The sequence below is a fragment of the Aotus nancymaae genome, unplaced genomic scaffold (genome assembly GCF_030222135.1).
Source record: "Aotus nancymaae isolate 86718 unplaced genomic scaffold, 86718_ANA_hifiasm-v0.15.2.pri h1tg000002l, whole genome shotgun sequence".
NCBI classification, from domain to species: Eukaryota; Metazoa; Chordata; class Mammalia; order Primates; family Aotidae; genus Aotus; species Aotus nancymaae.
In genome coordinates this window covers 3327069-3344708 of record NW_026988413.1, presented here as the reverse complement: position 1 = coordinate 3344708, position 17640 = coordinate 3327069, and positions in this window count along the sequence as shown.

Below are 17640 nucleotides of genomic sequence, written 5' to 3'. Positions count from 1 at the left end.
GTCTTGGGCATAAGAGGCTGAGTGTGAACAAGACTCGGTGGTCTGGGTCCCTTCAGGAAGGTCGACTCAGGCTCCCCATTCCACCTCTTCCTTGTTCTTCCCCACGGTTTGTGAAGAACCCTGGTCTCAGGAGGAACGCGTCGTGGGGGAGCAGTGTCCGCTTGCCCAGGGGTTCTCCAGGCCGTGTATGTCTGCGCTGCCTGCCATGTTCCCAGTAAAAACAGACACAAAACAGGATGCGTGTCCTCTCCAGAGGAGGCTGGCTACCTGCAAGCGTGTGGCTGTCACATCACTGGGTGGTGCCCGGGTTGGACCAGTGACCTGGCCCAATGGGACACTCGAAAACCTTTTGACCGCCCTGCCCCCACCCTTGGTGTGTCCTCTGGCCTCAGTCCCTCATCCTCCCTCCCCTTTTCCCGCTCTCATCTACTCCCTTACAAATGCAGGTGAATGCAGACAGCCCCCAGCAGGGGTTGCTACCCTGGGGTCTGAGGAATCGGGTGTTCAGGCCAAGGGAGGTGGCACGGCGAGGAAGTACGCTTCAGTGAGGGGCAGCGTGGGCAGGGGGTGTTTTGGAAGCAGAAGCCTGAGCTGCACAGAGTTCCACGTGGACACAGCTGGACGTGGGGTGCCCCCAGGTGCAGTCAGCTCCCTCTTGGCAGAGAGCAGGGAGACGTGGCTTGGCATTGAACTTGGACGACTTAGGACATTTCCTCAAACCTCCCTTCCCCAAGGGATGGCCTGAGGCCACCTCACTCCCCTCCATGTCTGGACAGCCCCGGATGCTCTGGAGAGTCTGTCAGGGGCCACCTCCCTTGAGGACTCATCCTCCAGAGTGAAATAATGCTGGGCCAGAAAGCCTGCCCCATGCCTAAGTTCAGAGGGCCTGCCACCTGCGGGGTTAGGGGCAGATCAGTACAGAACGCAATCCCGGTTATATGCATTGTCTTAGAACTAGGCTGCTGACTGAACCCCCAGAGAGGCTGCTGCTCTGCCCTCCCATCCCTCACTCCCCGTCCTGCCATCCCCCCCCACCGCTCCCCATGGCCCAGCCCCGCCTTCCCCTCCGGATGCCAGGTGGATCTATCTCTTTGCTTTCTCTCCCCAACCCCCGCCCCAGACAATTTGGCCTCCTCCGTGGCACCAGCAGAGGCTCCAAAGCCCGGTCTCTCTGACAAGGCCAGACGTCAGGACGATCCTGGGCTCCAGACCTCTTCTACCCGGGCTCTGCCTCTCTTCCTGGGGGTCATGGGCATCCCCCCCTCGCACCTTCCTCCAGCTTTCCCTCCCCCACCCCTCCCCATCCCCTACCCCTTGCCCAGAGTCCCCACCAAGGAGAGAGCTGCCTCTGCTCCTGCCCCAGCTCCAGGCTCCCTCCTGGGCACTGCCCCTGCCCCTCCTTCCAGCCCCTGCCGCTAGATGGCCTCCTCACTCTGCCTTCCGCTCGGGCTTGGCCGGTTTGGGAAATCCCCGCAGTCCTAGGTTGGGAGGCCCGGAAGACAGGCAGCCTCCTTGGTTCATCCTCCCCTGGTCCTGTGAGCAGTTTCTGCGTCCCTCTCACCTCCTCATCTTCCCTTCCCTTCCCCAGATCGGCACCCGCCTGGCCCTGCTGTGATGGAGCCCGCCTGCTGCGTGTCTCCAGGCGCTGGCTCTGTTTCTAGTCTCTGGGGTTGGCCTCTAATCTTCCCTGTCCTCCTCCCCTTTGATTTTTCTTCCTTGTAGTAACTCCACACAATCTCTTTCCATCCAGTCATACAGTCTCCGCTTCTTTCTGGAATTTCCCGGTTTTGGCCAATGGAAGTTCTGCACTCCAGTTCTGTGATGGCAGCCAGTGCCCTTTGAACTGGGGACTCGGCCCTGAGCCCTCCTTTCCTAACTCCATAGCCGTCCTCCAGGGATGTGAGTCTCCAGCTTCCTGGAGGGCTCAGCCTCTGGATAGCCCCGGAAAGCCAGCCACACCCTGCACAGCCCCCTGACTGCGGCCTGGCTGCAGGTGGATTGAGGCAATGCTCTCCTCTCCATGCCAAAGCCCAGGAGATTTGGGTGGCTGCAGGCTCTCTGGACTGCTGCATCCACATCCCCGTGGCACCAGCGCTGAGGGCAGGCCAGCTGGGAGGCAGCTGCCAAGACACACAGGGTCTCTGGGGACCATGGCTGGTATTCGGTGCCAGCTCTGCTGGGTGTCCACTGTGCAGCGTTTCTCAGCAGTGCCGTGCAGCGGGCACCGGGCCACCCCCAGCTGCCCATGGGCCCCATGACCGTGGGTGCAGCCCAGCTTCTTCCCGGCCTGGGCTTCTCTGTGAAGCAGGGGTGCAGGCAACACTTTGATTCCCGCCATCATGCCTGCCCCCGCTGCGCACAAACCCCATGGAGCCCCGTGGAGCCCTGGCTGACATGCATGAGGGCTGCAAACTCCCAGAGATGAGGACACGGCAGTTTCTGGGGATGTTGGGAAGATCACATGGCCAGCGGTGAAAACTAAAGCTGTGCTCCATCAAAGTAGACATCCTGAGGCAGGAAATCTGCTCAGACGTGAACATGCGGCCTGAACTATGCTGCTGCGTGACTTTGGCTGATTTTCTCTTTACAGCGTTGCCTACCTTTGTTGAATGGTTTTGTCTTCATGTTAAGCAATGGGTATTTCTTCTTGGTTCTAAATAATGCCACAGGCGTGTGCCTCCGTACAGTCTCAAAGTGGCCCAGCACCACTGTCAGGGGGGCCTGAAGCTACATTCGGAGTTGGCAAGGGGCACACAGTACAGGCAGTGGCCTGCGCCCAGGGAGGAAGGGACCCCGAGTCCCCACGCTGCTCCCTGCACCCCAGCCACCTAGAGACCCTTCCATGAGACCATCATTCTTGCCATCTTGGAACCTAGTTAAGATGCAGACACCCTGGAAAGTTAAGGCATTAAACCCTCGTGCGTGTCAGAATCACCTGGGGAACTGAAAAAAGCCGGCAGGCAGTGCTGAGGCCTCACTCCTGAGCGCTCAGATCAGGATTTCTGCTTTGCTGACTTCCCAGATGGGAATCCCCAAAACCCAGGGGCAAGCATGGGAAGGGGTGGTGTGTGTGCAACTGCCAGCTCCAGGCCCCTGCTGCTCCCCCACAGCCTCCAGACACTCCCCAGCCTCCAGATACTCCATCTGCCGGCTCCCTGCACCCAGCCCAACGCTCCATCCTGCTCTAAGCCTGTGTGCCTTGGGCCGCGAGTGCTCGAATGCTCGACATGGAGCTGTACACAGAGCTTCAGACAGCAGTGGTCAGACGCCTATGGGGTGTGTGTGTGTGAGCTTCAGATTCTTTCTGGAGAGCGCGTGGAGGGGATCTGGTGAGGGGTGAATGCAGTGCCTGGAGGCTCAGGTGCCTTGGAGGAGTGAGGACAGAGATGGGTGGGGGATGGGGGAGTGCTGCCCTGAGCAGCTTTTCCCAGAGCCTCTGAAGCTGGGATCAGCCCACTCCCATTGCAGGAGGGGCTCCCTGGCTTGCTGGCTCCGTAACTGCACTTCTTCACGAGTGAGGCCGTGGAGCCTGTTCTTCCCCACTTCCTGCACAAAGGCTGTTTCCTTACCAGAGCAGAATTAAGCCAAGATTCGCCAGGCAGGGCTGGCAGCTGATGCCATAAGTTCCGCTCAGAGAACCAGTGTCATCAAGGCCGCTCCCACGCCCCGTGCCCCACACCCCACCCTGCTTCTGCTCTGCCCGCTTCCACGCTCCCTCGGGGCCACGGAACTGTCATGTCTCGGCCTGAGAGCAGCAGCTCCAGCTCTCATGTTGCCTGGAATCTCTACCAGTTAGAGCACAGATCCCCAAGACCCTTCAGGCCTGGATTTTCTAGAGACCTTAACATCCCGGTAGGGCCAGAGATTATCTGGAGATGTCCCCACGCACGGGGCTGTGGTGAAGGAGGGTTGCTGTCCGTGTAGACTAAGGAGACCCTCAGGGCTGCAGCCAACCTCGCACCCTGAGCCGCACGCGTCCGGGCAAGCCATGCAGCCCCTCGAGACTTCTATTTCTTTATCTGTGGTGCCAAAATCAACAGTGCCAGTGCCAGAAGCCCTTCCAGCCCTGGGTTCCGTGAGGCCCTGGTCGTATCCTCAGGAGAACTCATGCAACAGTCCCTCTTGAGAGTGAAGAAAACCAAGCATCAACCCCTATCCCACCGCAGTTCTTGCTGTGTGTACCAGACAGGACCCAAGAGTGATTCCCTCCTTGCCCCTCCCATTAGGTAGTTGCCCCACCCACACTGGGGATCAGCCCCTTTCCAGTAACCTTCCTGTCCTGGGGCCTTGGCTCTGTCCTTCACTGGAGTGAGTGCTAGCCAGCGGCATGCACCCTGGGGGGACCCGGGGATCACCACGGCGACCTGCTCGGGGGCAGCAGACTTCTCAGGGAACAGGGCAAGGCTGCCCCAGGAGCTTGAGGGGCATGGAACCCCCCCAACCTCATCTCTCCAAGCAGTATTTCCCTTCTCTGATTTCTTGAGCGGGGATCCAGCCCACTTCTCTCTTAATGTGCAAAATTAAGAGCCAGGGCCAGCAGCGGCTGAGGCTGTTTTGGTAGCGGATGCACAGAGACAGCTGTAGGGGCCAAGGCCTGGCACTGCAGGTGCAGGGAGAATGTGTGGGGCAGGAGCTGGGTACATCTAGAGGTGGGAAAAGGGCACAGAAAAGGAAACTGAGGCCCAAACACACATTTGGGCTTCAAAGGAAGCTGCTAGAACCAGAGTCATTTGACAGACCTTGTGCTTGTAATTTTCACATTATTCTCATGTTTAAGGAATTTTTGACAGGTGCCCCTGGCTGCATGGCTGCTGGCTTGTTTCTTTCTCTGGGACTGTGGGGTGCACAGAGAAGGGCCTGTGTTTCCTGAGGAGGAATTCCTGACACAAGGACAGGAGCCACATTCCAGAGGGAGGCTGTGCAGGGCACTTCTGGGATCTCACACAGAACCCCAGGAGGAGTGGAGTCCACAGCTCGTGGGGAGCTCTGGGCTCCAGGGACCTGGCCGGGCAGCGACAGAGCACTGTGCAATGTGCGCTCGGACAAAGGGGTGACGGTTCTATTGGGGCAGCTCTGGGGCTCCTCTCCCAGCCACACCACTGACGTGCAGTCAAGGAACCCAGCAAAGGGACTGCAGCTTTCTCAGGCAGGCAGGTGGTCTTTACGCATTGACCGTCTCACCAGAGACCTGCACGCAGCAGGAGGGAAGTCAGACTTGTAACTTCAGGTAATAGTAATACTTACGCAGTGTTGATCATGTCTTGGAATTGCTCTAGGATTAAATTTTAATATATTAATACAAGCAACCCTATCAAGGAGGGACCACTGCACAGATGGGGAAACTGAGGCACAGGGAGGTGAAGTATCTCCTCTGGGATCACACGCCTGATCTGTGGCAGGGCCTTCAATCAAATCCAGATAACATGGCTGAGAGCTTACCCTCTGACTCTCTCTGTGGGCTGTGATGTTTCTGGAAGCTACCATGTGGCACTCAGCACTGTTCTGTTTAGGTGTGTCACTGGGTAAGGGGAGGGAGGCAGGTAGAAAGAGGACCCCCTCCACCAGGAATACAGATTAGGGAGCCCCACCTGGACAGATGGAAATAGGAGACGACCCGGAAGAGAGGCACCACAGCCCCCAGGGCCAGGCATTTTGGGCCAGGCAGGAAGTTGTCCCGAGGTTCTGGGAAGAGATCGGGGGTGCCTGACAGGGGTGTTCTGGCCCTGCCCCGCCCACGGCTCCTTGCACAGTTCAGAAGCCCATGCCTCTAGACAGCAGCAGCCTGCACTGCCAGGCAGGGCTACGTCTGTGCAGAGCCTCAGCGCCCGGCCATCCCTCTAGACGGCAGCAGCCTGCACTGCCAGGCAGGGCCGCGTCTGTGCAGAGCCTCAGCGCCCGGCCATCCCTCTAGACAGCAGCAGCCTGCACTGCCAGGCAGGGCCGCGTCTGTGCAGAGCCTCTGCACCCATTGCCTCCCTTGTTGCAGGGGGATGACCACCGCCCTTTCCCCACTTTCCAGAGGAGGAGGCTGAGGCTCCCACCGAGACCTCACTGTCCACTCGCAGGGCCACTGGCGGGGGTAGGGGACAGGGCCACAAATGCCAGGTCAGGAGAAGCACTGCACATGTGAGGAGCCATCCACTTCCACAAATGCTCCTCTGCGGTCCATGGCCCCACTGGGTGCCTGCGGAAGACATCCCGGGAGAGTGTCAGAGAAGGCGCCCGCCATGGAGGAGCGTACAGCGTCAGGATGGAGCTGGCGCCTGTGCACGGGATGCTCAGGTGACTGCCCAGGACCACTCAGTCGTGAGCGGTCAGCGTGGGGCCAGGGCTGCCTGCAGGCTCCAAGCTGCAAGCACCACACTCCGGCCCAGTAGGGCCGTGTTTCCAGGTGAGCTGTGGTGTCACTAGGCAGGGGACACAAGCTCAGGCCTCAGGGTTAGTCATGGTCAAGGTCATGGATTTCTAGCTCTTTGGGTTCCTCAGATCACCATGCGAAGGAACAAGGCCCAGAACGGGAGGAACTTCTAGGCAGAGCAGTCTTTCCCTGGCCGTCCTCAGGGAGAGGCTCTGTTTTGTGGCCTGGGGCACTCCCACAGTGGAGGGCTACACGGGACACTGAAGCTTCAGAAAGGATGGAGGTTGCTCGACCCAGCCGCCTCCCCCTCAGGCCCTCTGCTGCCGTCACTCAGCGTCACTGTGCACAGAGCCATGCCCGTGATCAGCGTGTCCCAAGCCTCCATGTGTCACCTGAAGAACACATGTTCTCACAGGAGAACAGAGGCGGCAGGCACACTACCTGGTTGAGACGCCTGTTCTGTCCTGGTGGCCAGATGGCAGCTTTGCTGGTTTCGCTTTTATTTTCTGGATAGATGATTGGTGCAAGCAGTGGCTGTGATACAGGAATCTAAGCAGAAGGTGTGAGTGCCAGGGCTCACTCCAGCCTTGGGTCTTCCATTTGCCTTCCAGGAGGCTCTTTTTCTCTTTTTCTTTCTTTTTTTTTTTTTTTGAGACAGTCTTGCTCTGTTGCACAGGGTGGTGTGCAGTGGCGAGATCTCAGCTCACTGCAGCCTTTGCCTCCCAGGTTCAAATGATTCTCCTGCCTCCGCCTCCCGAGTAGCTGGGACTATAGGTGCCCAGCACCATGCCTGGCTAATTTTCATATTTATAGTAGAGATGGGATTTCACCGTGTTGGCCAGGGTGGTCTTGAACTCCTGACCTCAGGTGAGCCGCCCACCTTGGCCTCCCAAAGTGCTGGGATTACAGGTGTGAGCTACCGCGCCCCACCATCAGGAAGCCCCTTTCCATGATTTCAGACGAGAGGGACCACCACGACCTCAGTCCTTAGCTTCCAGTGTGGTGAGGTCGGTGCCGGCGCCCCTCTGCCTTGGCTGTCTCGTGGCTCTGTGTGTGTGTTCTTGAGGTCTGCCGTGACAACCTGCCGCAGCGCGGCGGCGGGAAACAACAGCAAGTTCCTCTGTCACCGTTTCAGGAGCTTAGAAGTCCGTCTTTTGTGATTGTTGCTGTGTGTTTGAAGGGTGAACGCTGTGTGCTAGATTTCTTTTGGATCTTCCAGGGTGGCTGAGACGGTGCTCGACTCTGAGTCTAAGGTATAGGAGGAGCACCTTATATCTGGGCAGGACTTGAAAGCTGGCAAAGCTTGTTTCCACCCACGATCTCACGGGCCCCCCAGCGTCCCTGTGCAGGCAGCGAGGTGGTGGGGTCGCCCCTACATTCACAGACCAGAAGACAGAGGCTCAGAGGGTTAAGTGGTCTCCCACGAGATGCCCTGTTGGAGAGTGGGGAGCAGAGGTGTAACTGTAGCCCACGGTTCCGGGATCTTTATTCACAAACTCTTCATGAACCCAGAGAGGGAAGAGTTCAGATGTGTTCCTCTCCCTGCACTTCTGTCCCTTGAACTCGGACCTCCCATTTCAAGCCTGCAGAACCCTGTGTCTCTGAACCAATGACTCAGTCCAGACCACGCCTTGTGACTGTCTCGCTTCTGTTCCGAGGTCCGACAGCCTCTCCGCCTCCTTTGTGCCTCTCCCACCTTCTCAACCTGTGGCCCAGGGACTTCTGTCTTATTATGTCATAGGCGTTTGGCTGATGACCTCTGGATCATTGCTTATGTCATATTTTACATTGGGAGATGCTGTTTGACTTTTGACTTTGGGGTGGTTGTTAGTATCCTCGACATACTTGCTAATTTCCAGAAAAGTGCCTTCAGAGTGTCTGTCTTACTCATCTCTGTAGGTCACACAGCTTCCAGCTCAGAAGATGCTTAACAATTATTTGTCAGTTACCAGAATTTTTTTTACTAAATAGCCAGTTAAACTTGTGGCATGTTGTGGAATGCATTTCGGTGGTTGCTATTTAAAAAGTCAACCAACACACCAAAGCAAGCTAACAACAAAAAAATAACAACAGCAAACTATGGCAACCGAAGGCTTCTTTTCTTCCCCAGCGGAAGCTGCGAACTCGGTTTTCAGTTGTTCCGATGATAGAGTTGATCAGAGCGGGGCTGGAGGGAAGGCCGTTGTTTCCCTCCTATTTCCATGTGTTACACCTTTGGCCAACGGGTCCACAGCACTGCTCAGAGGAGCCACACGGCTCTGAACATAGTTCCCTACCAGCAAAATGGGGACAAAGGTTTACTTCGTGTGTGTTGTGGGATACACTGAGGTGTGGCAGTGGGTGTGTGGTCACAGCTAGAGCTTGGAGCCCCAGGTGTGCTCTGCAGGTGAACAAATGGCGCTTCACACCTAGACCACTGATAACACTGGCAAATTCTCTTTCTGGGACTCACCACTTAAGCTGGAACAAATACACATAAGGCCAAAGGCAAGTCAATGTAAAAATATTCAACTGTTTTCAAACAGAGCAGGCTAAATAACAGGGATCACATCTTGCGTTTGACAAAAGAGGACGTTTCAATCCAACTGAGTTAATTTAAATAATGTTTCTTTCTGTCGGGGCTGTATTCCCCCGCCCCTCCCAAGCAGCGAATGGGATGAGCCACTGTGAAGGCGTCACGTGGGAACCCTGCTGGGACCTGTCCCATTAGTGTGTGCATGTGGCTCACGGAGCGTCTACACTCTTAAAAATAACCTCGCAAATTTTTTTATTTAGAGTGGAAACTCTCCACGGCTTTCTGGCTCTTGGCACGTAAGGGCTCTCTGCAGCGATGCGAGGCAGCCTGAGAGTGGCGCTGCTAATAACGACGTCTTTTCAGGGCGTCTAGTCGTCACTGTGGTGCTGTCGGGGAGAGGCAGAGATGTATTATCACCATCTCCACTTTGATGAGGAAATTTAGGTCTGGGGCGAGACTAAATGACTTTGCCCACGGTCACTGGGTGATGTCTCTCACCCTCGCTCCACGGTTCCTTCCATTGCTTGGTCTTTGAACTCAGGAGCCGAGTGTGCTGCTCTGGGATGACCTTGAACTCCACTCTCCTGACCCTAACGCTCGAGCGGCCAGTGGTGTCTCAGGCCAGGGCGCCGAAGTGCGCTCGCAACACGTTTCTCTGTCCCAGTGAGGACGGTTCCTGTGGCTTCTGCACGGACTTGTTGCTGGTGAGGACTGGGCTGTTTTTACAGCAGTTTGTCCACAGAGAGGGGAAGTGTCACCTTCCCGGGACAGCGCTGTGTCATTTGTCTCCCCAGATGGGCAGTTGGATGGGCCTGAAGGTCGGGCTGGGGGGAGGGTGGGATGCCAGAGAAACATGAAGGTATGAGATCAAGTCAAACGCAACACTTCTCCTCTCGGCCTTTTCAGCCCGAGGATGGCTCACCCCAAAGTACACAAACCAACAGACTGAATCCCGGCTCTCTGTTTGAGCAGTGCCCACACAAAGCCTGCCCTCTGGAGTCCTCCTCCTGGCTCCGCCCCGCCATGGTAACCGCTGAATTCGCTGGGCCATGGTAGCAGGCCAAGTATGTGCACGACTGTCCTGGAGCCTCCTCCAGGGGCAGACGCTGTTTGAATGTTGTGGGCATGTTTTCTTATGCTGACATATTTATACCCTAGTTTTGTTCTGTTTTGCTCGGTGGAGAAGCCATGGGGTTAGGAGGTGATGGAGCGGCTGGGAGAGTCTTTGTATCAGATTGGTTAAGAAGGCCCATCTGTGGTTCCTAAAATTCTACCACCGAGGGATGGCAGAACCATCTCTCTCCAGGACACACACATCAGTGGGCTTGGATGAAATTTCAAAGCTGCATGCCAACGTGATCACATGGCATTTTGATTCAGCTATTAAGGAAGAAGTAAGTGTAGAGGCTTTAGATACCTTAGGCCACAGTTCCATAAAGGAGGCAGTAAAACATTAATTAGGCAAATCAAATAAGGCACAGCAACAGCTTTCAACTGTTTAGTCACGTGTCATTTCCCATTAACTTACTGTGGGCTTGAATGAGGTCTGCATTGTTATAATCCCCTGTAAAAATGGAAGCCGGGGCAGCAGCATGGTTTGCTCTTAAACATTACTTCCCAGGTCTCGAGGTGTTATGACAGTGACGGTATCATTTCATCTTCTGGAAAGGGGAAGAACAAGGATGGGATCTTTCAAGGACAGCCCTGGTAAATCCGGGGATTGTGTCAACGTTCTCTTAACTTCAGCATCATAGGGCTGCGTCCAGAGGAATCCCTGAAGCGCTGTGGTCTTTAGGCAGCTTAGCCCCTTTCAGTTAGGACAGTTTTGCCCAAACCTGCTGTGACGTGACAACGAATCCATCGGTCACCTTTCTTTGTAGAAATAATCAATTCTAATCAGTAATTGCTTTTGGGCAATAGTTCAATCCTGCTGTCATCTTTTGGCTTCCAGCAACATAACATCATCCGAGTAGCTCTAAGGGCAATAATACATTTTACTGTGATGATATCCAAGCCCAGACAGTATTTATTCTTGGGCTTAACCATTAGGTTAATACACAGTGCCTGTTTCCACACTTGATTCTCAATCCTCCCATTATGGGAAGGAAGTGTGTGTGGGAGTCTCTGTCTTCAGAATGTCAGACGTCTGAGTCCCTGAAATGAGTTGTGTTTCTTAGTTTTCGGAGAGATGTTTGGTGGCAGGTGGACACACCCTGGGATTATTGAAGTGATTTTTGGGGGAATATTCTACAAGGTCTTGCGGATTTGGCACAAGAGGAAGGATTGGTTGGAAAAAGAGGCATTAGATCAGAGGTAAACAAAGAATCTCATGCAGTTTTCAAGCCTAAATCCATATTTACATGGCTAAGCAGCACATTGGAAGGGAAAAAAGCCAGCGCAGATAAGTGTGGACGCAAGGGACAAGCTTAGCGAGGACACGTTTCCTCCCTTGCCTTCCCCACCTTCACTTGGTTTCCTAGCTCTCTTAGAACTGGGCTGCTCTGAGGCTGGGCGTGGTGGCTCACACCTGTAATCCCAGCACTTTGGGAGGCTGAGGTGGGTGGATCAAGTGGTCATAAGATGGAGACCATCCTGGCCAACATGGTGAAACCCCACCTCTACTAACAACACAAAAATTAGCTGACATGGTGGCGTGCACCTGTAATCCCAGCTACTCAGGAGGCTGAGGCAGGAGAATCCCTTGAACATGGGAGGCGGAGGTTGCAGTGAGTTGAGATTGTGCCACTGCATTCCAACCTGGCAACAGAGCAAGACTTCATCTCGAGAGAGAGAGAGAAAGAGAGAGAGAAAGAGAGAGAGAGAGAGAGAGAGAAAGAGAGAGAACCGGGCTGCTCTGTCCTTCTCTCATCTCAGTGTGTTCTCTGGATAGGTCTGAGTTGCTGTATTCCTGAACTACAGGATTTTCTGTGGTCTCATTTGGCTTTATGAGACCTCCTTCTCAAATTGGAGGTTGAAATGTCTAGTATGTCTTATTTACTCAATAATACATTCCTAAGAAGTTTAATTAAAATGAGAGATATCTGTTCTTGACTGTTGTCTTAAGTTTGGGACCTCTATCAGAAATAATGGGAAATTAATGCCATCAGGGCTTTGGAGAGCTGCTTTAAACCAGGCACGACTACCACGTGCTCCTCAGGGATGTCGCACATTGTGACAGTTTTCTGGACTCTTTTTCTTTTTTTCTCTCTTAAGGTAGGGAAAGTTTTTTTTTTTTTGAGTAGCATAAACCAAGGCATTTGCTCTGGGTACAGAGGTTTTTAAGATATTAGTTATGAAGGAATAAAAATCCTATTAAAATATTTATAAATTGATACAACCCCAGAAGCCACACACACAATTAGGCCTTTCAGCCTGCTATTCTGAAAGCCAGATAAATCATCAATCAGAGAGCAAAGATGAAAATCAAAACAATCACAAAGTGCTCAGAAGCCGACCATAAAAGAGGGAACAGAATGCGGTCTAGAAGATTCTCCTTGTCTCTAAGCAGGGCACAGTCCACAGACATCCCAGGAAAACTTTGAGTTTCTGACTCATCAAAAAAAAAAACAACCAACCAAACAAACAAAAACCCTGGAAAACAACCAGAAAAGGAAAATGAAAAGCGTGTATGGTGTCATCTCAGGAGGCTGTCATCAATATTTAGAAGTAAAAGGAAACTGAGGAATCTGTTCCAGCCCTCTAACGTTCTAGATGAGGAAACCGAAGCTTGTCTAACGCAGGTGGCTTGCTCATGTCAAGGGTTCAGGGGGTTGCATGGGCAGAACTAGAAAACAGATCCCGACTCTCAGATCACAGCACGCGGTCTTACTATACTGGGGCTTCTCTGGTGCGTTCACGGTCCTGCTCGTGGACCAGCCCTAAAATTCGAGGAATCGTGTGCCCAGGTATTTTCCAGAGGCTGGAGACATCCGGAGGAAGCTTGTTCTCTGGTTCATGTACCATCATTTATCCCTATGCCCATTCATTTCACAATCATTTAGTCAACTCCTATTGTGCTAAGACCATATGGCAAGACTCTTGGTGCAAACGTAAGACCCAGTCCTGTGGCTGAGGAGAGAAGTCAAGGCAGAGAGTCCTATAAGGAACCACGTCAAAGGGGCTCTGAGGTCACGGAGAAGAAAGCACGGAGTTTTCGTGCTCGCTTCCGTGCCTCGGGGGTCGTGTGCCTTTCTCAGCTGGGCTGCCATGCACCTACCTTGGAGTGGCTACAAACCTGGAGACCACATCCCTCTGGCACCACAGGCATCTTCAGCTCCTCGCGGCAGAGGACTTTCTGTTTTGGCTTCTGTTTGTTTCTGATGAACAGTCCTGGGCAGAGCCACGTGTCTTTTGTGCTTTTTTGAGTGAAAGCATTTCCCCATTCCCTTTTTGGCCACTTCCCTATGATAGAAGCCCTTCCACGTTCAGGGTGACAGTGAGGTCCGCACCTCGAGTGAGCAAAGGTCAAGTCCACTGCTGCTGCTGTCATAAAAGCCCAGCTCCCAAGAAACCATGGCTTGTCTGATGACCCCTTGGGGCTGTTGCAACGTCAGTTCATAAGCTTCAGGATGGACCTTTTTATCTCTTTATTTCCTTTCCAGGTATGTATTAGACCTTCAGAAAATGACATGTTACCCATCATCTCTTGTTTGTGCAGGAGGTGGTGTGGTCCCGGCTTAGCTCAGTCTGCCATATTGTTGCACCTAGCTCTCTGTTGATTTCATTTTCAGGCAGCTCTCCGTTTAGTGGCAGAGATGGCTCTTGGCAGTGCCTGGCTTATGTGGTCCTTAGCATCCCTAGTAATTCCCCTAAAAGGCTTGGATTTGGCTCTCTCGGTTCACGTTTCTGGACCGGTTATCATGTGCACAGTATCAGGATCTCTCTCTTCTGGTCTGGGCAAAGTGCTTCTCCAGGAAGAGACCTCTGGTGGAATGCCCTGCCAGGTTGGCACAAGGTCCAGAGATAGACTTTGTAACCGGAAGAAGGAGGTGACAATGTTGACAGGCTACCATGCTTTGTTTTATCCAACGTTGTGCTTATTTTGACGTATGAAGGAGATTGCAAACTGTAAAACCACTGTGGAGAACAGCACAGAGGTACAGGGTTCCTTGAAAATCCAAAAACAGATCTACCATATAATCCATCAGTATTAGACGATTCCAGCATTGCTATAAAGAACTATCTGAGACTGGGGAATTTATAAAGAAAAGAGGTTTGATTGGTTCCTGGTTCCACAGGATGTATGAGAAGCATAGCTGGGGAGGCCGCAGGAAACTTACAATCTTGGTGGAAGGCAAAGGAGAAGGAGGCACGTCTTCCATGGCTGGAGAAGGAGGAAGAGAGCAAAGGGGGTGGTGCTATGCACATTTAAACAACCAGACCTTGTGAGAACTCAGTCACTGTCATGAGAACAGCAAGGGGCAACTCTGCCCCCACGATCCAATCAACTCCCACCAGGCCCCTCCTCCAATGTTAGGAATTACAATTAGACATGAGATTGGGACAGGGAAATAAATCGAGATCATATCACCAGTCATTCCACTTCTGGGTATATACCCAAAGGAAATACCATCAGTGCCCTGAAGAGCTGTCCACGCCCCATGTCCATTGCAGCACTGTCCACAATAGCCAAGGTATGGAATCACCCTAAGTATCCATTGGCAGCTGAATGGTTAAAGAAATTGCAGTGTGTGTACACAATGGAGTACTATTCAGCCATAAAAATCAGTGAAATCCTCTCATTTGCAGCAGCATGGATGGAGCTGGTGAACCTCATACTCAGAGAAATAAATATGCCAGACACAGAAAGTCAAATATGCATGATTTCACCTCCACGTGGAATCTAAGAGAACATTGAACTCACGGTAACAAGAGAGTAGAATGGTAGTTACTGGGGGCTGGGAGTGGGGGAAGTGTGGTGCTATTGCTCAGAAGGCACAAAGCTTCAGTTATAATTGGAGAGCCAGTGGGCAGCAGGGTGACTATGGTCAGTAATGGCATACACCTAAAGTTTGCTAAGAAAGTAGATCTCAAGTGTTCTTAAGACAAGAAGATGGAAAGCATGCGAGGTATTGGATGTGCTAGTCAGCTTGATTGTCATGGCCATTTCACAGTGTGTACATATACAAAACACCACATCACACACACTAAATACCTTCCATTTTTATATTTCAGCCATTCCTCCATAAAGGTGAACACAGAGTGCCACCTGAAGCCTTGAGCATAGAGCCTTGCCTTGCACCCCAAGTTGCTCCCGTACCTGGAGCACATGCCGGGCCAAGTGCCAGCAGGTGCACAGCTCAGTGCTGCCCAGTGACCGCCTCCTCCTTCTGGTGAGAAGGGGCCCGCTCTCTCTTTCTCTCTGATTGGCCTCCCCTTCTGATGCCACTAACTGACTCGTCTCCCAGGCCAGTACTGGAGGTGGCCTCTTTCCCAGAAGAGCTGAGAAACGCAAGAAAAGCTGGGTCCACGGGGCCCTACCCCATCCAATGATGACCTAAGTTGTGCAGTCAGGCAGAGAGATGCCTTAATGGGGCCCTAGCACAGTCAACAGCCCCACCTGGGAGGTCCTCTGGGGATGCGGCACTTGGAAAAGAGCGACTCACAGGATGATGGGTAAAACACCATGCACGGGGAGTGCGCGGAGGAGTCCAAGGCCCGGGATCAGTGAGGCTCTCGCCCAGCCCAGCCCCGCATGTCCTCCCTGGGAGGGGTGGCCAGGGGGATGTGGCCTCTGGCATCAGTGTGCCCTACAGCAACAGCTCCGTGACCAGGCCCTGCTGGCTGCCCTGTGCTGCGTGTCTGGGCCTCACTGATGCTAAGCTGAAATTGGAAATTCCATGAGTGGGACCAAAATCTGGAATTCTCTCTCTCTCTTTTTTTTTTTTGAAACCCTTTCTTACCCTGTCACTCAGGCTGGAGTGCAGTGGTATGATCTTGGCTCACTGCAGCCCCGACCTCCTGGCTCCAACCATCCTCCCACCTCAGCCTCCCAGGTAGCTGGGACTACAAGCACATGACTGGTTAATTAGATGTCAGGCTAATTTTTCTGTTTTTTATAGAGATGGGGTTTTGCCATGCTGCCCAGCCTGTTAATCTGAAGTCTGAGTCAAGGCTGAGGACCTGAGAGAGCTGGGGACGTTTGGGAGGAGAAATGGGAAGAGTGTGAAACGGGCTGACGGGGATGGAGTAAGAGGCAGACTCCGCAGCGAAGCCAGGTTCCGAGGCAAAGGAGACATCCCGAAATGACCCAGAGTAGAAACCTTGTTTCTGAAGCGCCTCTGGGTTCCAGGCACCAAGGGAGAGTGAGTTCTGGCTGGGTTGTCGGGGCGCCAGGGATCTGGCTTCAGCTGCTTTGGCTGCAGGTTCTGCTGAGCCATTGCCCGGACAGCACCCACGGAGGCACCTGAGGAGGGGAGGGTTACTCCACTTCTGGGGATATACCCACAGGAAATGCCATCAGTGCCCTGAAGAGCTGTCCAGCTGTGGAGCGGGTGCCCTGTGAGCGAGAGAAGAGAGGTTTGCACAGTGCCTGTCACTTCTCAAAGCACCTCCTTTGTCCTGGAAATGTAGTGAGGGAGGCTGGGCAAACAGGGCTGTTCCCATTTTACAGAGGAGGACCCGGAGCCTCAGGGAGGGAGAGGGAAGCCGATGGAGCCAGGCAGAGGCCGGAGGGCTTCCCAGCAGCCATGCCTTCTGAATCTTCAGGTTGACTCCTCCACTGTCAGGCAATGGCCGGCCAGAGCCAGGAGGTGCGATTCGTGGATGCGAACATGTTGGGGCTGTTGCCATAGATACCGGTGTGGTCACCAGCCTGAAAACCCTTGAGCCACAAATAGATCACGCGGGCGGGGGTCCCCACTCCTCAGCCTGGAGCTCAAGGAAGAGGGTGGAAAGCACCTCTCCTCTCTTCAGATCCTGTGATGCTTGGTGCTGTGGATGGAGGAAGCCTGTGCCCACGGAGGAGGGAGACAGAGTCCAGCGGCAGGAACGGGGGCTCGGGGTGCTCTGCTTCCCACAGTGCGCCTGGGGGCCTCTCTGCCTCTTGGGGCCTCAGTTTTTCAGAATATAGAGCCAGGGCAGGTCTTCAAGTCCCTGGCCGGCGACACACAGAGATGAGTGGGTAAGGGCACCAGGGCAGACTGTTCTGAAAGCGGTGGCCATTTCAGCGCTGCTTCTACATAGACTTTCCTCCCATGGAGGTTAGAATCATCTAGTGCAATCTGTAAAATTCTGGTGGGAAAATTCCGTTCGGCCTTCTGCAAACACACAAACTGTTTACCTCCACATACCCCATATCTGCAGTGGCGTCATGTACTCAGTACGCACAAATAACCCCCACTTGGACGCTGCTTGCTCTGGAAACATTTCGAACTCGGTTATCTGGCTGCAAACCTCCAGCAGTTTGAGAAATAAAACGACAGAAAGGGAAGGGATTCTTAGAGGTTGGCTTCGTGAAGGGAAGAGATGGACAAATGATACAAGCTGGGGACACAGTGCACGGCTCCTTCTGCCTTCAGTCCAGCGAGGCTTCAGGGTCGTGTAAGGCAAGGAACAGGTACGTGAGGAAGGCAGCTTTGTCCAATGTGGGCTTCAGTGATGCAGAGAAATGTCGTAATGCTTCCTGAGAAACATTTGCATCCCCAATGGTTGACATACAAGACCTTTTAACGTTTAGAGGAAGGTTAGCCCCAGCCTTCCAGTTTCCTCGTAAGAACGGTGAGAGCTCACCTCTCAGAGCTCTTCAGGAATGCGAAGTGATGACCAG